The sequence below is a fragment of the Rhinoraja longicauda genome, chromosome 30 (assembly GCF_053455715.1).
Source record: "Rhinoraja longicauda isolate Sanriku21f chromosome 30, sRhiLon1.1, whole genome shotgun sequence".
Classification (NCBI taxonomy): Eukaryota; Metazoa; Chordata; class Chondrichthyes; order Rajiformes; family Arhynchobatidae; genus Rhinoraja; species Rhinoraja longicauda.
Window position 1 is genome coordinate 16,511,339 of NC_135982.1, and position 20,339 is coordinate 16,531,677.

Here is a 20,339-nt window from a genome sequence, read left to right on the forward strand (position 1 = left end):
ACCAATCAAGATTCTAACTCCGCCTTAAAAATATCCACTGACTTGGCCTGCACAGCCTTCTGTGGCAATAAATACCACAGATTTCCCACCATCTGACTAAAGAAATTCCTCCTCGTCTCCTTCCTAAAGAAACATCCTTTTATTCTGAGGCTTTGGCTTCTGGTCCTAGACTCTCCCACTAATGGAAACATACTCTCCACATACACTCTATCCAAGTCTTTCACCATTTGGCAAGTTTCAATGAGGTCCCCCCTTATCCTTCTAAACTCCAGCGAGTAGAAGCCCAGTGCTGTCAAATGGTCGTCATATGTTATCCCACTTATTCCTGGGATCATTCCCATAAACCTCTTCCGGATCCTCACCAGCGCCAGCACATCCTCAGATATGGGGCCCAAAATTGCTCTCAATACTCCAAATGTGGTCTGACTAGTGCCTTATTAAGCTTCAGCAGTACATCCATGTTTTTGTATTCTAGTCCTCAAAATAAATTGCGTTTGCCTTCCTTACTACCGATTCGAATTGCATCCGCCATTTCTCTACCAATTTCAGTAGGTGATTTATATTACGCTGTATACTTTGACACCCTTCCACAATGTCCACTACTCCAGCAATCTTAGTGTTCATTGTTTTTTTTTAAATCAACCCCTTTCAGATCATTAACTGTTTCGCATACAATACATTAAGCTTTTCCTTCCAACACATTTAAACAGAAAGCTATACAAGTAATTCTTAATAAATTTGACACCTTGTGAATTCTGCCCATTTCAATGAGATTACCTTTAATTCTAAACTCAAGAGCACAGGCTCAATCTGCTTAATCTTCCTGCATACACCAAGCCCTATAATCATGAATCAAACTGCTCAGGTAGCTGCGGTTACATCTGCTACCAATAAGCAAGATTGAAATGTAAGCTTGGGAAAGGAGCAGGGAGAAGAATGAGGATATAATTGTAAACAAAAATAATTCACATTGGATGTTACTTATGTTCACAAAATATGTGCACTATTCCTCAACTTTGTCACGCTTTAGCAAGCAGATAAGCACAGAAAAAAGAAACGGTCGGATGTAAAATGTCTGTACCAGTACACATGGGGATTGTTTCACCTGATTATTTCAATATGCCTAGGAATCATTAAAGTAAAAATACATAAATTTGGATTAATTTTACAAGCTTTCTTTGAAGTATGGCACCTGCTGTCCTTCTAAACTACAAAGAGAAATAACCCTATTCCAACGTGCAAATTACCCCTTCCACAGCCGGCGGCAGCTGGTGAACAGCGGCTAATTGATTGTGCTGCCTACCACGCTGTTACCCAAATTATACCCAGACCAGCTTCTGCACAGAACTTTTCTCCTTTGATGGCATAGGAAATTAACCTGAAGAACGGTTTGGGATGGCACGTTGGGACAGCGGTAGAATTGTTGCCTTACAGCACCAGAGGCCCGGGTTCGATCCTGACTGGGTGTTGTCTGTATGGAGTTTGTCCGTTCTCCCAGTGACCACGTGGGTTTTCTCCGGTTTCCTCCCACACTCCAAAGACGTGCAGGTTTGTAGGTTAATTGGCCTGGTATAATTGTAAATGGTTCTTAGTTTGTGTAGGATAATGTTAGTGTGGGGATCGCTGGGTGCCGTAGACTTGGTGGGCCTGTTTCCATACTTTACAGTATGCCTAAGCTAAACTAACTACAGAAATAATCCATTAAATTGGAAGCAGAGGGGGCTATTTGGCCCATTGAACTTGCTCTATTGTCCAAAATGATTGATCCTCCACTTCATCCTCTTTTCTCCCCATTCTTCTTAATCCTAAAATCAAAGAACTGCAGATGCTGGAGATCCAGAAATACAAGGTAAAATGCTGGAAACACTCAGCGGATCTGGCAGCATCTATGAAAGAGAAACGGAGTTAACGTTTCAAAACATGACCTTTCACCAGGACTAGGGAAACCTAGAAACATTTTTTTAACTAGTAGAGAGGACGTGTGCAAAGAACAAATGAATGTGAGCAAAGATCAAAGGAAGCTAGATGTTGGTCTTTTGTAAATAATATGTCAGAAGGGGATGTCAATTGAGGAACAATGAGGATGGATGAAATGAGATGGAAACAATAGTCCTGGAACTGTATGATTCCAGCATTGCAGTTGCTGTAAAACTGGAGAAAAAAAATTAGTTTGGCGGCACGGTAGCGCAGCGGTAGAGTTGCTGCTTTACAGCGAATGCAGCGCCGGAGACTCAGGTTCGATCCTGACTACGGGTGCTGCACTGTAAGGAGTTTGTACGTTCTCCCCGTGACCTGCGTGGGTTTTCTCCGAGATCTTCGGTTTCCTCCCACACTCCAAAGACGTACAGGTATGTAGGTTAATTGGCTGGGTAAATGTAAAAATTGTCCCTAGTGGGTGTAGGATAGTGTTAATGTATGGGGATCACTGGGCGACACGGACTTGGAGGGCCGAAAAGGCCTGTTTCCGGCTGTATATATATGATATGATGATTGCCAGGAATTATTTGTATCTGGGAAATGAGTTAGAGTTACTGTTCTTTTCTTTATTAATTTTAATTTATATGCTGTAATTGTAATTTTTTTAGCACAATCCGCAGGCATTGCCACTTTCATTCCACTGCACATCGTGTATGTGTATGTGACAAATAAACTTGACTTGACTTGAGAAGGTGACGGGATGTTAATGACGATGGAAAAGTGAGCCAGAGATTTGTGGATGGACCAATCCCTTTCCGAATTCTGAGAGTGGAAGATATGCTTTTGATGGTGTCATCATAAACTAGATGAGAGAATTCGAGAATTAAGAGCTTGCTGCCAAAAAATGGAAGACTGTGTTAGCAATTGGACCCGTCACATCCAGCATAAATGATGGTGGTGAATTAAGCATCTCGCTGGAGGAGGTGATTCTACAAACATCCCCATTCTCAATGAGGTGGAGGGGAATCGGTACAAAAGAGAAAGTTGAGCATTTGCATTGATCTATCTCGGCTTCCTCGGGCGATCCCCAGCATGATAGATATCAGCCTTCAACCAATTCGACTCACCCCAAGAGATATCAAGAGATGGCTAAAGGCATTGGATACAACAACAGTATGATCCCTGAATACATTATGCCAAAAGTAATGAAGAACTTGCTGCGGCCTTAGCCAAGCTGGTCAGGCATAGCTACACTACTGACATCTACGTGACAGTGAGATGGCATCTCAGCCATGATGTACTGTTTTGGTATTTTCTGTGATATGAGCAGTGAGCCAATAGTAAGAGGTAATAGGAATTGATGTTGAGTTCTGAAGGTTGTATATATTCCTTTTCAACCTCAAGATCTTGAGCTTCACTCCAACAGCGTAAGAGGCCAAACTCCAACAGTTCACAGTGAGAACGAGATGGCAATTTAAAGCAATAGGCAAGTGGAAGCACCCGGTCACCGTTGCCGACTGAACTGAGGAGGCTATTTGGCCCATTTAACTTTCGCCATCTATATACTAAAACTCCCGTTTGTTTGTTTGTTCCTGAACTACAGCCAAAACGGTACACGATAGCGCGACAATTTTAGATCCACCTTACTCACCGTCGTCCCTCCCTCTGGTGCTAATGGAAGAAGTTTCATTGAAATCGGTGTTATATTTTTAAAGTTATTCACATTTTAAAGTTTAAATCTATCTCCTGGGGGGAGGAGGGGAAGGGGAGGGGGAAGGGGAGAGGGGAGCGAGGGTGGGAGTGATGGGGAGCGAGGGTGGGAGGGGGGAGAGAGAGGGAGGGGGGAGGGAGGAGGGGGCAGTGGGGGAGGAGAGGGTGCTGCACCAATGCAGGAGAGGTTTGGCCCCAAGGGGTCCACTTGTCTAGTTAACCAATAAAATCTTGGGTGATTCTACCAAGCTTTCGTGCAATCAACATTTTGTTCCAAGAATAGGACCATGCAGCTACTAGAATGCCCGCCTTGTTCACCAAAACGCAGCAGCTGTGAAAATAGATATTAGAGGAGCTCAGCTGCAATGAAAGTCATCGGTTTTGTAAAAATCTGAAGCTTTTCATAGTTTGTGTGGAAAAAAAACTTGGCCAATAACAAAAACCCTTTTGTTGCAAGTAGAAGTCTGCAGCTCACGTGGACCAAAATGTTCACACCTTGTGAACTGCATGAGGCTTTCTGTTTCTCCCACAAATAATAAATTGGCACCCAATATCAACTTTCCCTGGCACGTTGACATATCAGGCTGAGATATTTAAATAATTAAATTAATTAAGAGTGTTATTTATGGAGTGAGATGCTGAGACATAAATTAATTAATTAATTGAACTGTGATCATAACATAAAATGCATTAATCTGCGTGTTTCCAGCACTTAAGTTGTTATGTCTTAAAACTGTTATGTATCAGTGTGACATTTGCCAGGATCCAGTATCCAAGAAATTGTTCAACACTGAGATGACCTACAGGGATGGTTTCAAGAATGCGTTGGGGGAAAGTGATTGCTTAGCACTGCAGCTTTGAAGCGCATCTGTATTGATGGTCAACAATGAGTTTCAAATGCCCAGCTTCAAATTCCTGTGCATGTGTATCTCTGAAGATCTGTTGTGGGCTCAGCACATTGATGCAATCACAAAGAAAGCTCACCATCACCTCTATTTCGTTAGAAAGTTGAGGAAATTTGGTATGCCGACAAATACTCTATTGTACTTTTTGGAGACCATTACGTGTTGGACGGAACTGCAGATGCTGGTTTAAACCGAAGATAGACACCAAAAGCTGGAGTAACTCAGCGGGACAGGCTGCATCTCTGCAGAGAAGGAATGGTGATGTTTCGAATCGGATGGGTCTCGACCCGATACGTCACCCTTTCCTTCTCTCCAGAGATGCTGCCTGTACCATTGAGTTACTCCAGCATTTTGTGTCTATCTGGGAGACCATTATGACGAGTTGCATCTCAGCCTCGCTCGGAAACTAGACAGAGCTCTTAAGGATAGCGGAGTCAGGGGGTATGGGGAGAGGGCAGGAACGGGGTACTGATTGAGAATGAGCAGCCATGATCACATTGAATGGTGGTGCTGGCTCGAAGGGCCGAATGGCCTACTCCTGCACCTATTGTCTATTGTAATTCGAACACCCGGGAACAAACAAGGCTGCAGAGAGTGGTGGACATTTCCTGGTCCACCATAGGTCCTGACCTCCCCATCATTGAAGGGATCTATAGAAGGCACTACCTTAAAAAGATAGCTGATATCACACCACCCTCTCACTTCGCTACTACTATCGGGCAGAAGCTGATGGAGCCTGAAAATTGTAACCACCAGGCTAAAGAAAGGCTTCTTCCCTGCAACTATCAGATTCTAAACCACTATTCATCACTAACCTCAGCCATTGTAATCTATTGACTGTCTTTGGTTGCACTATGGACTCAGTTTTTCTTCTTCACTATTATGATTACCTGGTATGGTTATTAATTTATGGTGTTATTTTGATTTTACATATCATCTGTGTTAATGCATTTATGGGCCTTTTAAGTTGCAGCAAGTAAGAAATTCATTTTTCCTTTGTCATTACATAGGAGAATGAAATACTCGAGTCTCTCTTCAATTCTCTACTGTTCGCCTGACCAATAATTGGAGCCTTAGAGTCAAAGAGCATGGAGTTGGCCATTTAGCCCACAATGTCCACCATGGCCAACCCCTGTACTGTACGCAAGTAATCCTATCCCTGAGTAGTCCAAGACTATGGGAGGTGTGTAGGAAGGAACTGCAGATGCTGGTATAACCTGAAGATAGACACAAAAAGCTGGAGTAACTCAGTGGGTCAGACAGCATCTCTGGGGAAAAGAAATTGGTGACATTTCGGGTCGAGACCCGAAACGTCACCTATTCCTTTTCTCCAGAGATGCTGACTGACCCGCTGAGTTGCACCAGCTTTTTGTGTCTATCTAAGACGACAGGAGATCTTGCTGCACTGGTGGTGGCATCAGGCCAATCAATCGGCCCTGATTGTACAGTCAACATGAAGCATTGAGCTGGGTCCCAATCTCTGATTTCATCCTCCTTTCAGGATTCAGGATATCTTTATTTGTCATCCAAAAAACAAGTTTTTTGGACAAAATGTAGTCGCCCAGAGATGAGTGTGATGCTTCTGGCAACGAGCTCCAAAGCCCAATTATCCTGCAGCAACAAAGATACCCCATCACAGGAGTACATGGCCATGGGGAACAAACTGCACAGGGAGCCAGTGGGCTGGAATGAAAGGGAGACTGATGTCAGAATAATGAAGCTCTGAAGGGGAAATTCAAGCAAAAGTAATGGATTAATTTTCTACATTGTCTGAAGGCATGAATTTTGTCGGGCATTTTAGTGTCAGATGCTGATCTATAAACAGAAGGAATCATGCTGTTTCTTTATCACCTACTGTCCCCGCTGCAATGGTCAGAACCTGTGCATAGTTTGCGGAAAAGAAACCTAAGGTTCATAAAGTTGTTACAATAATACTGAAATACCATACATATTTAAAATACAAAACAGAGCAACATTAGCTCAACTTCAACTTCCTATTAGTCATCTGAGAAAGAAGTATTTGTATATTATAGAAATCCTTTCTTAAAGTAACAGCATGAGAAATACAGAAATAGTTATATAAATAGTTATCACCTCAAAATAGACAGTGATTCACATCATCCTATTCTGAGAAGTTATCCTTATTTTTTTTGGCCCCTGCTGGCCATGGTTTTACTTCTTTGATCATATCCAACCATCACTAGAAATGGCTACTTTTCCTCTTTTTTTACACTTTCACCATCAGGCAATCCTAAATCATGTCCATAATTCCACATGATTTTCATCTACGCTGTCCCTAGGTGATATTATCCGAAGAAATAGGTAGGAAATGTACCTCTCCGTCTTCCCTTCCTAACGTCTGACGTCTGTTTTCCAATTACAGATGTGCAATGATTTCTTCCACCTCGGTATCAAAGTTGCCATCCACTGACACAAGCCCTGCCCCTTCACCAACAATAGAATTCTCTGTTCTGTGCATTATGGACAATAGACAATAGGTGCAGGAGCAGGCCATTTGGCCCCTCGAGCCAGCACCACCATTCAATGTGATCATGGCTGATCATTCTCAATCAGTACCCTGTTCCTGCATTCTCCCCATACCCCCTGACTCCGCTATCCTTAAGAGCTCTATCTAGCTCTCTCTTGAATGCATTCAGAGAATTGGCCTCCACAGCCTTCTGAGGCAGAGAATTCCACAGATTTGCAACTCTCTGACTGAAAAAGTTTTTCCTCATCTTCGTTCTAAATGGCCTACCCCTTATTCTTAAACTGTGGCCCCTGGTTCTGGACTCCCCCAACATTGGGAACATGTTTCCTGCCTCTAACTTGTCCAACCCCTTAACAATCTTATACGTTTCGATAAGATCCCCTCTCATCCTTCTAAATTCCAGTGTATACAAGCCCAGCCGCTCCAGTCTTTCAACATACGACAGTACCGCCATTCCGGGAATTAACCTAGTAAACCTACGCTGCACGCCCTCAATAGCAAGAATATCCTTCCTCAAATTTGGAGACCAAACCTGCACACAGTACTCCAGGTGCGGTCTCACTAGTGCCCTGTACAACTGCAGAAGGATCTCTTTGCTCCTATACTCAACTCCTCTTGTTATGAAGGCCAACATTCCATTGGCTTTCTTCACTGCCTGCTGTACCTGCATGCTTCCTTGCAGTGACTGATGCACTAGGACATCCAGATCTCGTTGTACGTCCCCTTTTTCTAACTTGACATTTCGGACTATCTCGAACTAACCCAAACTGTTTGCAATCACGATGTCTTCTTTATCTCTAACTTCTGTCTGACTCTATAATGTGTAGGAAGGAACAGCAGATGCTGTTTTAAACTGAAGATAGACACAAAATGCTGGAGTAACTCAGCGGGTCAGGCATTATCTCTGGAGAGAAGGAATGGGTGACGTTTCGGGTCAAGACCCTTTTTCAGATTGATGTCAGGGGAGGGGGCAGGACAAAGATAGGATGTAGTAGGAGACAGGAAGACTAGTGGGAGAACTGGGAGGGGGGGGGGGGGGATAGAGAGAGAACGAGGAACTATCTGAAATTAGAGAAGTCAATATTCATACCGCTGGGGTATAAACTGCCCAAGCAAAATATGAGGTGCTGTTCCTCCAATTTGCGCTGGGCCTCACTCTGACAACGGAGGCCCAGGACAGAAGGGTCAGATTGGGAATGGGAGGGGGAGTTGAAGTTCTGAGCCGCCGAGAGATCGGGTTGTTTAAGGCGGACTGAGTTGTTGATTTCTGTCCAGTTGACTCAATACACAAATGGGGAAAAACCTAACACACAAGATGCCTGAGGGATTCAGATCAGCAAAGACATAAAAAAAATCATCAAAGGAGCATGCTGATAACTCTCAGCCTCTACAAAAATTGTAAGACCCCAATCATTCTTGAGTAGTGAGATTGTATAATGTATTTTGTTTCAGCAATACTGGCTTAGCTTTACCTCACAAATCAATTTTTAAAAACTGTTTATTGCAGCAGCCGGATCTTAACTGAAGTGTGAAACCAAGTTACAAAAGGTAAATAGATGATTCATTCTCTATATCTAGTCACAACCCATCAACCATCAAGAGCCACTACATTTAACAGCTGATAGTCATACAAAACAACCTTTGCTTGTCTGTGCAGGAAGGAACTGCAGATGCTGGTTTAAACTAAAGATAGATACAAAAAGCTGGAGTAACTCAGGGGATCAGACACAAGGATATGTGACAGGGGATCAGACATACGGATATGTGACATTTCGGGCCGAGACCCTTCTTCAGACTCCAGTCCGAAGAAGGGTCTTGACCGAACCATCACGTATCCCCTTTCTCCAGAGAGGCTGTCTAACCCGCTGAGTTACTCCAGATTTCCAACCATCACCTATTCCCTTTCTCCAGAGATGCTGTCTAACCCGCTGAGTTACTCCATATTTTTGTGTCTATCTATGGTTGTGTGTAATCTCCCCAAATAGTTTAGCGTATGGCTTTGATTCCACAATATGGGTCCAAAAGATAATTGATTATCATCAAATCGATACATGACAGTAACAGTACTTTGTATTCTTCAGAGATTCTATTGTAATGGCTTCAATATACGAGGGAGAGTGTAGAATACAGAACTAGCTTGGAACAATGAAATGGGTATCACACACAGCCTCAGGGGACAGGGATTTGGCAACCTGCATATCTGCGCACCTCCGCATTCATGATCCTCACCCATCCCCAGCTAATTTTGGGCAACCATCCCTGTACCCGCCCCCCCTGCCCTGAGATTTGCAGGCCCGGGTTAGAAATCTCTGCTGTTGATGCACTGCCAATATGCGTTTACAAGATTTCACTACAATGAACAGAAGATGTTGTCTCTGCTACTTATTAATATAAGATGATTTTTGTGATGGGCAGCGCAAGCTGAAAATATATTTCAAAGTTTGAATACGTAACAAAGGGTGGGAATAGTATTTGCAGGGGATATATATAAACAATCAGTTAATGCATACTGCGTTAGTAATATAAAACTGAGTTTTAACTCCATGGGCTGAATCTTATCAGCTGCTAACATATTGTACGGCATGAAACTGGAGCTGAAGTGTAATATGCTGATGCACCCCTGGACCAAACAGCCTTGCATCTGCTGGTGAAAAAATACTCAATCCTGATTTTTTTTACCCCCTCGTGACTTGAAAACCTCTGAATCACAGTGTGTGGGAATACTTAACAGTGAATGTTTACAGAGAGCCATGTTGCCTACAGAGGCAAAGATGTCTGCCTCACCATTTCTACTTCCTTCAGGTGTAATTGGGAAAGGCACCCTTTTTGGTGGCTGTTGAAGTTCCCAGACTACCTCATTCAATTTCACTCACCGGTGGCGCAGCGGTAGAGTTGCTGCCTTAGACCTGGAGACCCAGGTTCGATCTTGACTACGGGTGCTGTTCTTCTTAGACCCCCTCGGTCATGGCTGACCATGGGTGATGCATCCTAGTTGGCTGCTTGCTCCACACCTCGGCTAGAGTAGCGTCGCTTGTGGCTGAAGAGACCAATGCGGGAGTGACAGTCTCTGTGGCAAAGGTCACATTTGTGTGTGGACTCTGGTCTGTTGAAGTTGCTGCGCTCCTTTCTGCGTGCCCGCCTTTCTGCCGCTGCGTTCATCAGTTTCTCTTCCCCCGTTTTGAGATGTTGGTTCAGGGTACCTCTCCACCTGGTACGGTCAGCTGCAAGGCTCTCCCAGGACTCCACATCGATGTCGAGCGCCTTCAAATCCCTCTTGCAGACATCCTTGTAACGTAGCTGGGGGCGGCCGATGGTTCTCCTCCCTGATGTCAGCTCTCCATAGAGGATGTCCTTTGGAATACGGCCATCCTCCATGTGGTGGACATGGCCCAGCCACCACAGCCGGCGCTGCCTGAGTAGAGTGTACATACTCGGAAGGCCAGCGCCAGACAGAATCTCGGTGTAGGACACTCTGTCTTGCCAGGATATACCCAGGATACGGCGGATGCTTCTAAGGTGGAAGGTGTTGAGTCTTCACTCCAGTCTGGCATATGTAGTCCATGTCTCACTGCCATACGACAGCGCGCTGTTGACACAGGCGTTGTAGACTGCTATCTTTGTCTTCACTTTCAGCTTTGGATTGGTCCACACTCGAGTTGTGAGGCGAGCGAGAGTTGTAGCTGCCTTCCCGATCCTCTTGTCAATCTCTGTGTCCAAGGAGAGGTTGTCGGTGATGGTGGAGCTGAGGTACGTGAACTGATGGACGGCATCGAGTTCGTAGTCGTCGATGGTGATGACAGGCGGTGCCTCTGTCTCCTGTCCCAGGACGTTCGTCTTCTTCAGGCTGTACAAACACCGATTTTGTACAGGAAAGAAAACTGCAGATGCTGGTTTAAATCGATGGTAGACACGAAATGCTGGAGTAACTCAGCGGGTCAGGCAGCATCTCTGGAGAGAAGGAATGGGTGACGTTGCGGGTCAAGACCCTTCTTCAGACTGAAGGAGGGTATTTTACCCCCGAAACGTCACCCATTCCTTCTCTCTAGAGATGCCGCCTGACCCGCTGAGTTACTCCAGCATTTTGTGTCTACGGAGTTTGTACGTTCTCCCCATGACCTACGTGGGTTTTCTCCGGGTGCTCCGGTTTCTTCCCACACACCAAAGACATACAGGATTGTAGGTCAATTGGCTTTGGTAAAATTGTAAATTGTCCCTAGTGTGTGTAGGAGAGTGCTAGTGTACGGGGATCGCTGGTCAACGTGGAGTCAAAGGTCCTGTTTCCTCACTGTATTTCTAAACTAAACTAACTGTAGGATGCAGCAAATTATTTCCTAACTCCTCTTGGGGTAACCTGTGCCCCATGAAACCTAAACACACGGTGAAGCAGAGATGAAACATCTGAGAGTCCTGCCTATTCCCTATCTTTTATGCATTTCCTTTTGACAAATTATTCATTTTCTGTCTCCACATCCGCCAATAGTGGCTCTCTGTTCAGGTAATATCTGAACTTCAGGTGGCACCATTTTTTTTTTCTCATAAAACCTCTTGCTTTGATTGATTCTTTTGGATGCAGTTAAGGGTCAATTATGGCACAGATGTTCTCATTTCTTTCCAGTGTTTTTTTTTCTTCCCCTTGCATTTCAATACAGTTGCTGATCAACTTACGATGGGGTTGCGTTCCGATAAACCGAGAATGTCGTAAGTCCCAAACGCGTTTAAAATGCGCCTGGTCACGTGACCGGAAGTGGGCTGCGGCTCGTTGCCGTTGCCCAGCGTTTGCACCGTCGTGAAGTCGAAATATTGTGAGTCGAAGCATCGTAAGTTGAGGAGCATCTGTATACGTCTTATACTGTGATCAATGATAAATCAAATTCTCATGAATTCTTCAGATTTTTTATAGGTTCTGCTATCTGAGTCTTTTTTTATGTTAATTGATTAATTTTTCAAGTTGTGAATGGGTTGCGTTAACAGAGATCTCCCCCCCCCCCCTCCCCCCCAGGTTCCTTGTGTCTGCAGTAATATCCTGTTCACATTGCTGTCTCTGTGATGAATATCCCATTCGCGATCGACTTCTTTCAACTCTGCTTTTTATATTGTACAAGATTGATCACGAGACGGATGAGTAATTTGCCTGATGTCCCAGTTGGAAGGCCATTGGAAATTTTCCTCTCCAAGAACAGATTCAGATGCAGCCCAATTGAATTTTGGCCCAACTTCTGCATTAAAGATTTCGCTTCATTGACGAATACTTCAACGTTAAAAAAAGAGACGAATAAATAAAAGGGAAGGATCGTAGCAAGGCACAACATGTTCAATCATTTCTACCGTGACGTGATTTATCAGCTTTCAGGGATCTTAACTATTTACTTGGCTTCAAAAACATTTGTTAACAAGCGAACCTCTGTTTTGAGATGGATGAAATGCAAGCTGCAACAGGCCCCACACTTCTGCAATTCAATATTTAGCAATCAGATCAAAGCAAATCCTGGGAAAAAAAACTGAAGTGTCCTTAATTGTATATTTTTAAATTCAAACTAAAACTACTGGTACATTCCCTCCACAGATATATGTTTTATATGAGCTTCTCACCCTCCTTTAACGCCCCATTAAATTACAGAATTGGGTAAAAACAATTTGTTCCTTTCCACAAGTAACAGCCACAATGTTTAAAAGGTGTTTGGATAGGTAGCGAGAGAACAGCGGTAGAGTTGCTGCCCTACAGCGCCAGAGACCTGGGTTGGATCCTGACTACCGTTCATGTCTTTATGAAGTTTCTACGTTCTTCCTGTGACCGCGTGGGTTTTCTCCGGGTGCCCTGGTTTCCTCCCACACTCCAAAGACTTACAGGGTTGTAGGTTAATTGACCGGTAAAATTGTAAATTGTCCCTAACGTGTAGGATAGAGCATTTGTACGGTGTCATCACTGGTCGCACAGACTCGTTGGGCCGAAGGGCCTGTTTCCGCGCTGTATCTCTAAAGTCTAAAGGTTCTTGGATAGGAAAGGCATCGAGGCATACATACATCCACTGCACTGTTTTCCTTATGATATCCATTGACCAGTTTGATTGGAGCTCTTTGGTGTCACATCCAGGCAAATGCTGTCTTGATGTTATAGGTGGTCATTCTCATTTCACCTCTGGGAAATCAGCTTTTTGGCAAGAAGCCTGGAGCTAAATTGCCTTGCAAAACCCAAACTGGACATCAACAAGCAGGTTAATGGTGTGTAATACTGTGTGTGCTTGATAATACTGACAGTCACAGCTCCCATTGCTTGGCTGATGACTGAGAACAGACAAACGGATTGGGAATTATCCAGATTCAGTTTTGTGTGAGCAAAACGTACCTGGGGAATGGTCCACATCGTCAGGCATTGTAGCTGTCCTGGAACATCGCCAATGTGGCACAACAGCTAGCACTGTGGCCTATGGTTTCAGGCACCTGCGTGCAACCCTGATCTCTGGCGCTGTCGATGTGGAGTCTGCACGTCCTCCTAATTATCATAGGATTCCCTCCAGGTACCCCAGTTCCTCTCACATCCCAAAGATGTGTTGGTAGATTAGTCGTTTACCATAAATTATTTCTTGGGGCAGGCGAGGGGCAAAGGATTCACCGAAACATTGATGGGCGCATTAAAGATGGAAAGCTGCAGGGAGATAGTCAGAGGGACAATGGGAATAATAGGTTTGCTCAACTTTCAGCTGATGTTTATGTGAGTGGCTGAATGATCTCATAGTAAGTAAGTTTCTGTGACTTAGCTAGCGGGGTAGTTAGACCTGGGGTGCTACAAATGAAGGCAAGCATGCCCAATGCCTTCTTCACACCCTGTCTACTTCTGTCGCTACCCTCAGGGAACAGTTCATCTGTACCCCTCGGGTCTCTCTGCTCTACAACATTCTCCAGGACTCTGCCATTTCCTTTGTAAGCCTTACAATAGGCAGGAGGAGGCCATTCGGCCCTTCGAGCCAACACCACCATTCAATGTGATCATGGCTGATCATTCACAATCAGTACCCCGTTCCTGCCTTCTCCCCATACCCCCTGACTCCGCTATCCTTAAGAGCTCTATCTAGCTCTCTCTTGAATGCATTCAGAGAATTGGCCTCCACTGCCTTTTCAGAGGCTGAGAATTCCACAGATTTACAAATCTCTGACTGAAAAAGTTTTTCCTCATCTCTGTTCTAAATGGCCTACCCCTTATTCCTAAACTGTGGCCCCTGGTTCTGGACTCCCCCAACATTGGGAACATGTTTCATGCCTCTAACGTGTCCAATCCCTTAATAATCTTATATGTTTCGATAAGATCCCTGCTTTGAATTACCAAAATACATCACCTCACACATGTTCAAGTCAAATTCCACCGGCTATTCCTTGGAGCACTTCTCTAATTAATCATTTAATCAAACTAAGGAATTAAGAGTTATGGGGAAGATAGACACTAAGTTCTGGAGTAACTCAGCAGGTCAGGCAGCATCTCTGGAGAGAAGAAATACGTAACGTTAGTCTGAAGAAGGTCTCAACCCGAAACGTTGCCTATTCCTTTTCTCCAGAATTGCTGCCTGACCCGCCTGAGTTGCCTGAGTTCCCTTTTCTCCAGAGTTGCTGCCTGAGTTGCTCCTGCATTTTGTGTCTATCTTCGGTGTAAACCAGCATCTGCAGTTCCTTCCTATTAATATTTATATACAATTTCACATGGAGTGCGTAAGCTAGCACAAATACATTATATTCCTAAATCATTCAAGCCTCATTCAAATAACATTTTCCTCAGAGGGATTATTTCTCTTTGATTCCACGCAGTAATCTTACGTTTATAACAGGATTAACATAGTTACAGAGTATTATACAATCCCGGGTCCCATCAGTTAATACTTCAAACGTGATAACAGAGTGAAAACCCTCGTGCATTCGGAAGAGACAGGGTTCTCTTTGGAGATTCTCCCACTTCTATTTCTCCCGATTTATGCCGCAAAGTAAAACAGTAATCTATTCGCCAATGCCTCAGGAAGACGGAACCATTGTAATGTTAAGTGTAGGAAGGAACTGCAGGTGCTGGTTTAAACCGAAGGTAGACACAAAGTGCTGGAGTAACTCAGCGGCACAGACAGCATCGCTGGAGAGAAGGAATGGAATCTGTGGAATTCTCTGCCTCAGAGGGCAGTGGAGGCCAATTCTCTGAATACATTCAAGAGAGAGCTAGATAGAGCTCTTAAGGATAGCGGGGTCAGGGGGTATGGGGAGAAAGCAGGAACGGGGTACTGATTGAGAATGATCAGCCATGATCACATTGAATGGTGGTGCTGGCTCGAAGGGCCTACTACTGCACCTATCGTCTATTGTCTATTGTCTATTGAATGGGTGACGTTTCTGGTCGAGACAGTTCTTCAGAAACATCACCCATTCCTTCGCTCCAGAGATGCTGCCTGTCCTGCTGAGTTACTCCAGCTGTTTGTGTCTATCATTGAAATGTTAAAGTGTTTTGGGACGTCAGGATACACGATTAAAGAATATAAATGTCTGAATTGTTCAATGAACAATGTGCATTGGGCATGTCCCTGCTTTCCATGGCAACTACTTACCAGGAACTCAGAGTGATCAAACACTAAAACAAAAGCAGAAGATGCTTGGCAAACTCAGTAGGACTATGGAAAGACTATTAGACAGTAAACCTCTAGTTTTAACGAAGCTTTTTATAATGTATAGACCAAGTGGACCCGTTGGGCCCAAATCTCTCCTGCATTGGTGCAGCACCCTCTCCTCCTCTCCTCCCCCCCTCCCCCCTCCCTCCCTAGGAGATAGATTTAAACTTTAAATTGTGAATAATTTAAAAAATATAACACCGATTTCAATGAAACTTCTTCCATTAGCACCAAAGGGATGACGGTGAGTAAGGTGGGCCTAAAACTGTCGCACTATCGTGTACTGTTTTGGCTGTAGTTCAGGAACAAACAAACAAACAAACGAATGAGTTTTAGTATATAGATTTTGGTGGTAATGGACTGACACACCCACAGTTCGCACCGCCACTCCTCCTGGCATCATGCAATGCCCTCACTGCCTGGTACCTACCGCCTGTTCACCGCTTGCAGCCCCAGCTGCCCCAATCCCTGCCCTGGCTGCTTGCAGTCGCTTCGAGGCCGCACCTACTGCTGCCACCGCCGACCCACACAGCTTCCTGGGCCGATTCCAAGCTGCGCCTGTCACTGCCGACCCTTACCTGCCCGTGGGGCGCGATCATTGACTCCGCCGATCCTCACCTCTCCCCCGGCCACCAGCAGACCAGGGCCTTCAACTCACCTGGATTCCAGGCCCAGTCCCAGACCGACAGATTGAAGAAAGGTTTCGACCCAAAATGTCACCTATCCATTTCTCCAGAGATGCTGTCAGACCTGCTGTGTTACTCCAGCACTTTGTGTCTTTTTGTGTATTAATCAGCAAATTAAGTTGTTTGTTTCTACTAATCATACAATGATAATACCATACTTGGATATAGCGGACAATCGGCAATGATGGACACCATTCCCCCCCCACCCCCCCCCCCCCCCCCACCCACCCCTCCACCAACAGTCCGTTATAGCGAGGGTTTACTGTACCGTTAATAAATAGACACAGATTGCTGGAGTAACTCAATGGGATCAGGAGGCATCTCTGGAGAAGGGTTCTGACCCGAAATGTTACCTATCCATGTTCTTCAGAGATGCTGCCTGATCCCATTGAGTTACTCCAGCAATCTGTGTCTATTTATTAACGGTACAGTAAACCCTCGCTATAACGGAGTAGCTGCTGAGCTACTCCAGCACTTTGTGTCTTTTTTTTGTAAGCCAGCACCTGCAGTTCCTTGTATCCATATTAGGCCGTGACATTTGTCCGCACCATGTGTGAACTGGCTGATTGGGAGGCTTGATAAACTGGGCATGTTTTCCTACTTGCAACTCTCACTTCACAACAATTCATTTAGCAGGCACAAATTGAATGAGCTTGAAAATATCTACAGATGTAGAGTTGTTAATTAATTTGAAAAGAAAGTCATTAACAAATTAGATGTGTTAGCTTCAACTTTCCCTTGTGTTTGGATGAGTTGGAGTCAGATTAGACAGCCACCTCTTTTGTAATACCACCACCGAATAATAAACAGAATAATTCAGCATTGTGGTACGGTGGCCTGAAGATTCTGGTTAGGGGCAGAGAGTTGGTGCAGCGGTAGAGTCAGAGACCCGAGTTTAACCCTGACTACGAGTGCTGTCTGTCTGGCGTTTGTACGTTCTCCCTGTGACCCTCGTGGGTTTTCTCCAGGTGCTCCGGTTCCCTCCAACACTCCAAAGACGTACAGGTTTGTAGGTTGATTGGCTTTAGTAAAATTGTAAATTGTCCCTACTGCGTAGGGTCGTGTTCGTGTGCAGGGATCGCCAGTCGGTGCGGATTCGGTGGACCAAAGGGCCTGTTTTACATGCTATTCCTCTAAACTAAACTAAACTACTGCTAATCTCGCAGAAACCAATTGGTTCTCTCTTGAGTTCAGAAGAATGTAGAAATTGTCTCAGAGGAATGTACAGAATTTGTGAGGGTCATGATGGTGAACTCGTGAGGAGGTTGTTCACCTTCATTGGATTATTTGGAACTCTACTCAAGAAGGAAGCTCAGTCACTGTTTATATTCAAGACCGAGATTAATGGACATGAAACAAGCCAACGGATATGAGGGTAGTGTGGGGAAGTGACACCGAGATAAAAGGTCAGCCATATAGTATTATTGAATGGTGGAGCAGGACAGAGGCTGTGTCATTTTATTTCTTATGAAGCATTGCCTGCGTTTCTGGGAAAATAAGAAACTGCAGATATATCACTTGGTAAATTGCAGCTGCCAAAGAAAGACACAAAACGCTGAAGTAATTCAGTGTGTCAGTGTGTCAGGCAGCATCCCTGGTGATGTTTTGGTTCAGAAACCCTTCTCCAATCTGTGGTCCCCACCCGAAATGTCACCAATCCATGTTCTCCAGGGATGCTACCTGACCTTTTGAATTACTCCAGCATTTTGTGTCCTCCTTCTTGGGCTAGCTTTCTCGTGTGGATTTCACATTTTCCTCTTCAGTTTAGTTTAGTTTAGTTGCAACAAGGTGCAATGAAGGTACAATGAAAAGCTTTTGTTACCTGCTAACCAGTTAGCGGAGAGAAAATATGTGATTACCAACGAGCCATTTACAGTGTACAAATACATGGCCAAGGGAATAACATGAATAACGTTTAGTGCAACATAAAATCCAGTAAAGTCCGATCAAATATAGTCCAAGGGTTCTCTAATGAGGTAGATAGTAGCTCAAGACTGCTTTCTAAGGTGCAAAAACCTGCAATGATGTAGTCAAGAAAACTAAGCAGACACAAAATGCTGGAGTAACACAGCGGGATTGGCAGCATATCATATCATATCATATCATATATATACAGCCGGAAACAGGCCTTTTCGGCCCACCAAGTCCGTGCGGCCCAGTGATCCCCGTACAGTAACACTATCCTACACCCACTAGGGACAATTTTTACATTTACCCAGCCAATTAACCTACATACCTGTACGTCTTTGGAGTGTGGGAGGAAACCGAAGATCTCGGAGTAAACCCACGCAGGTCACGGGGAGAACGTACAAACTCCTTACAATGCAGCACCCGTAGTCAGGATCGAACCTGAGTCTCCGGCGCTGCATTCGCTGTAAAGCAGCAACTCTACCGCTGCGCTACCGTGCCTCTCTGGAGAGAAGGAATGGATGAAGTTTCGGGTCGACACCCTTCTTCAGACTGACGTCAGGGAGGAGGGAGATAGATAGATAAGGAAGTGTGAAGGTGTGAAAACAGGGCAAAGGGAATGGGGATCGGGGAAAATGTAGAACAGATCATTGTTAGCTGGGAGAAGGTGACAACAAAGCAAACAGAGATAAAATGTAGTCGGAGACAGTAAGACCGGTCGGAGAACTGTGAAGGGGAGGGATGGAGAGAGAGGGAAAGCAAGGGTTACATGAAGTTAGTGAAGTCAATGTTCATACCGCTGGGGTGTAAGCAGTTGTGTTTGACTCAAATCAGGATAACAAAATATTTGATTTTCATGTTTTGTTAATTGTGCAGTGTTTGGTGTTTACTAACTGTTATTAACATTTTTATTAAAGTTGCTGTAGTTTGATTGTATTGCCTGTGGGTGGCAATGTTGCACAGAAAAGATAAGCGCATTGGACAAGATTTCTGAACTATTCTAACAGCCATATGATTATCCCCCCCGTTAATAGTGTTTCTATTCACATGAGAGAGTTTCTGAAAGTTCTCTACCTCTCACTATTACCAGATTTTTAAGATGAGAGATTTTTTAAATTCATATGTGAGATAATTGCTAGGAATCTTTCATTTAATTTAATACAGTGAATAGCATTTATTGGTAGCAAAATATTTCCTAACATTGTGCAGGAAGGAATTGCAGATGTTGGTTTAAACCAAAGATTGACACAAAATGCTGGTGTAACTCAGCGGTTCAGGCAGCCTCTCTGGATAGAAGGAATGGGTGACGTTTCGGGACGAGACCCTTCTTCAGTCTGAAGAAGTTCCTCCTCAGTTCCTCCTCAGCTTATGGTAAGGATCTAATGGTCCTCTGACCCATCCCCAATGCCACCTCTAACCCAATCCCCAAAGCCACTCTTGCACACACACACCCCTTCATCTCCACCTCAGCTGACTCCATTATCCACATCCCAGTGCGTATAGTGATAGGAGCAGAAATAGGCCATTCAGCCCATCCAGTCTACCCCGCCATTCAATCATGGCCGATCTATCCCTCCCTCCGAACCCCATTCTCCTGCCTTCTCCCCATAATCTCTGACACCCGAACTAATCAAGAATCTATCTATTTCTGCCTTAAATATAGGCACAGCTTTGCCTCCACAGCTTTCTGCAACAAAAAATTCCACAGCTTCATCACCCTCTGACTAAAGAAATTCCTCCTCATCTCCTTCCTAAAAGAACGTCCTTTAATTCTGAGGCTATGACTTCTAGTCCTAGACTCTCCCACTTGTGGAAACATCCTCTCCACATCCACTCTATCCAAGCCTTTCACTATTCGCTCTCCACAAGTCCCTACATGTTTGTTCCAGGAACAGCTTCGTAAAAAATAACAAGTTGGGAGTAGTTTGCGATCTCACTTTAATGAGTACATGTAACAGCACATGAAGCATGAGGTTATTTGGTCAGCTTTTGTTAATGTCTGCTCAAAGCTTTCGTTAGCTAAGAGTATAAACATTAAATGGTGTCAAATAACACCAATCACCTTTTGAATTTTGTAGGAGCAAAATGGAAA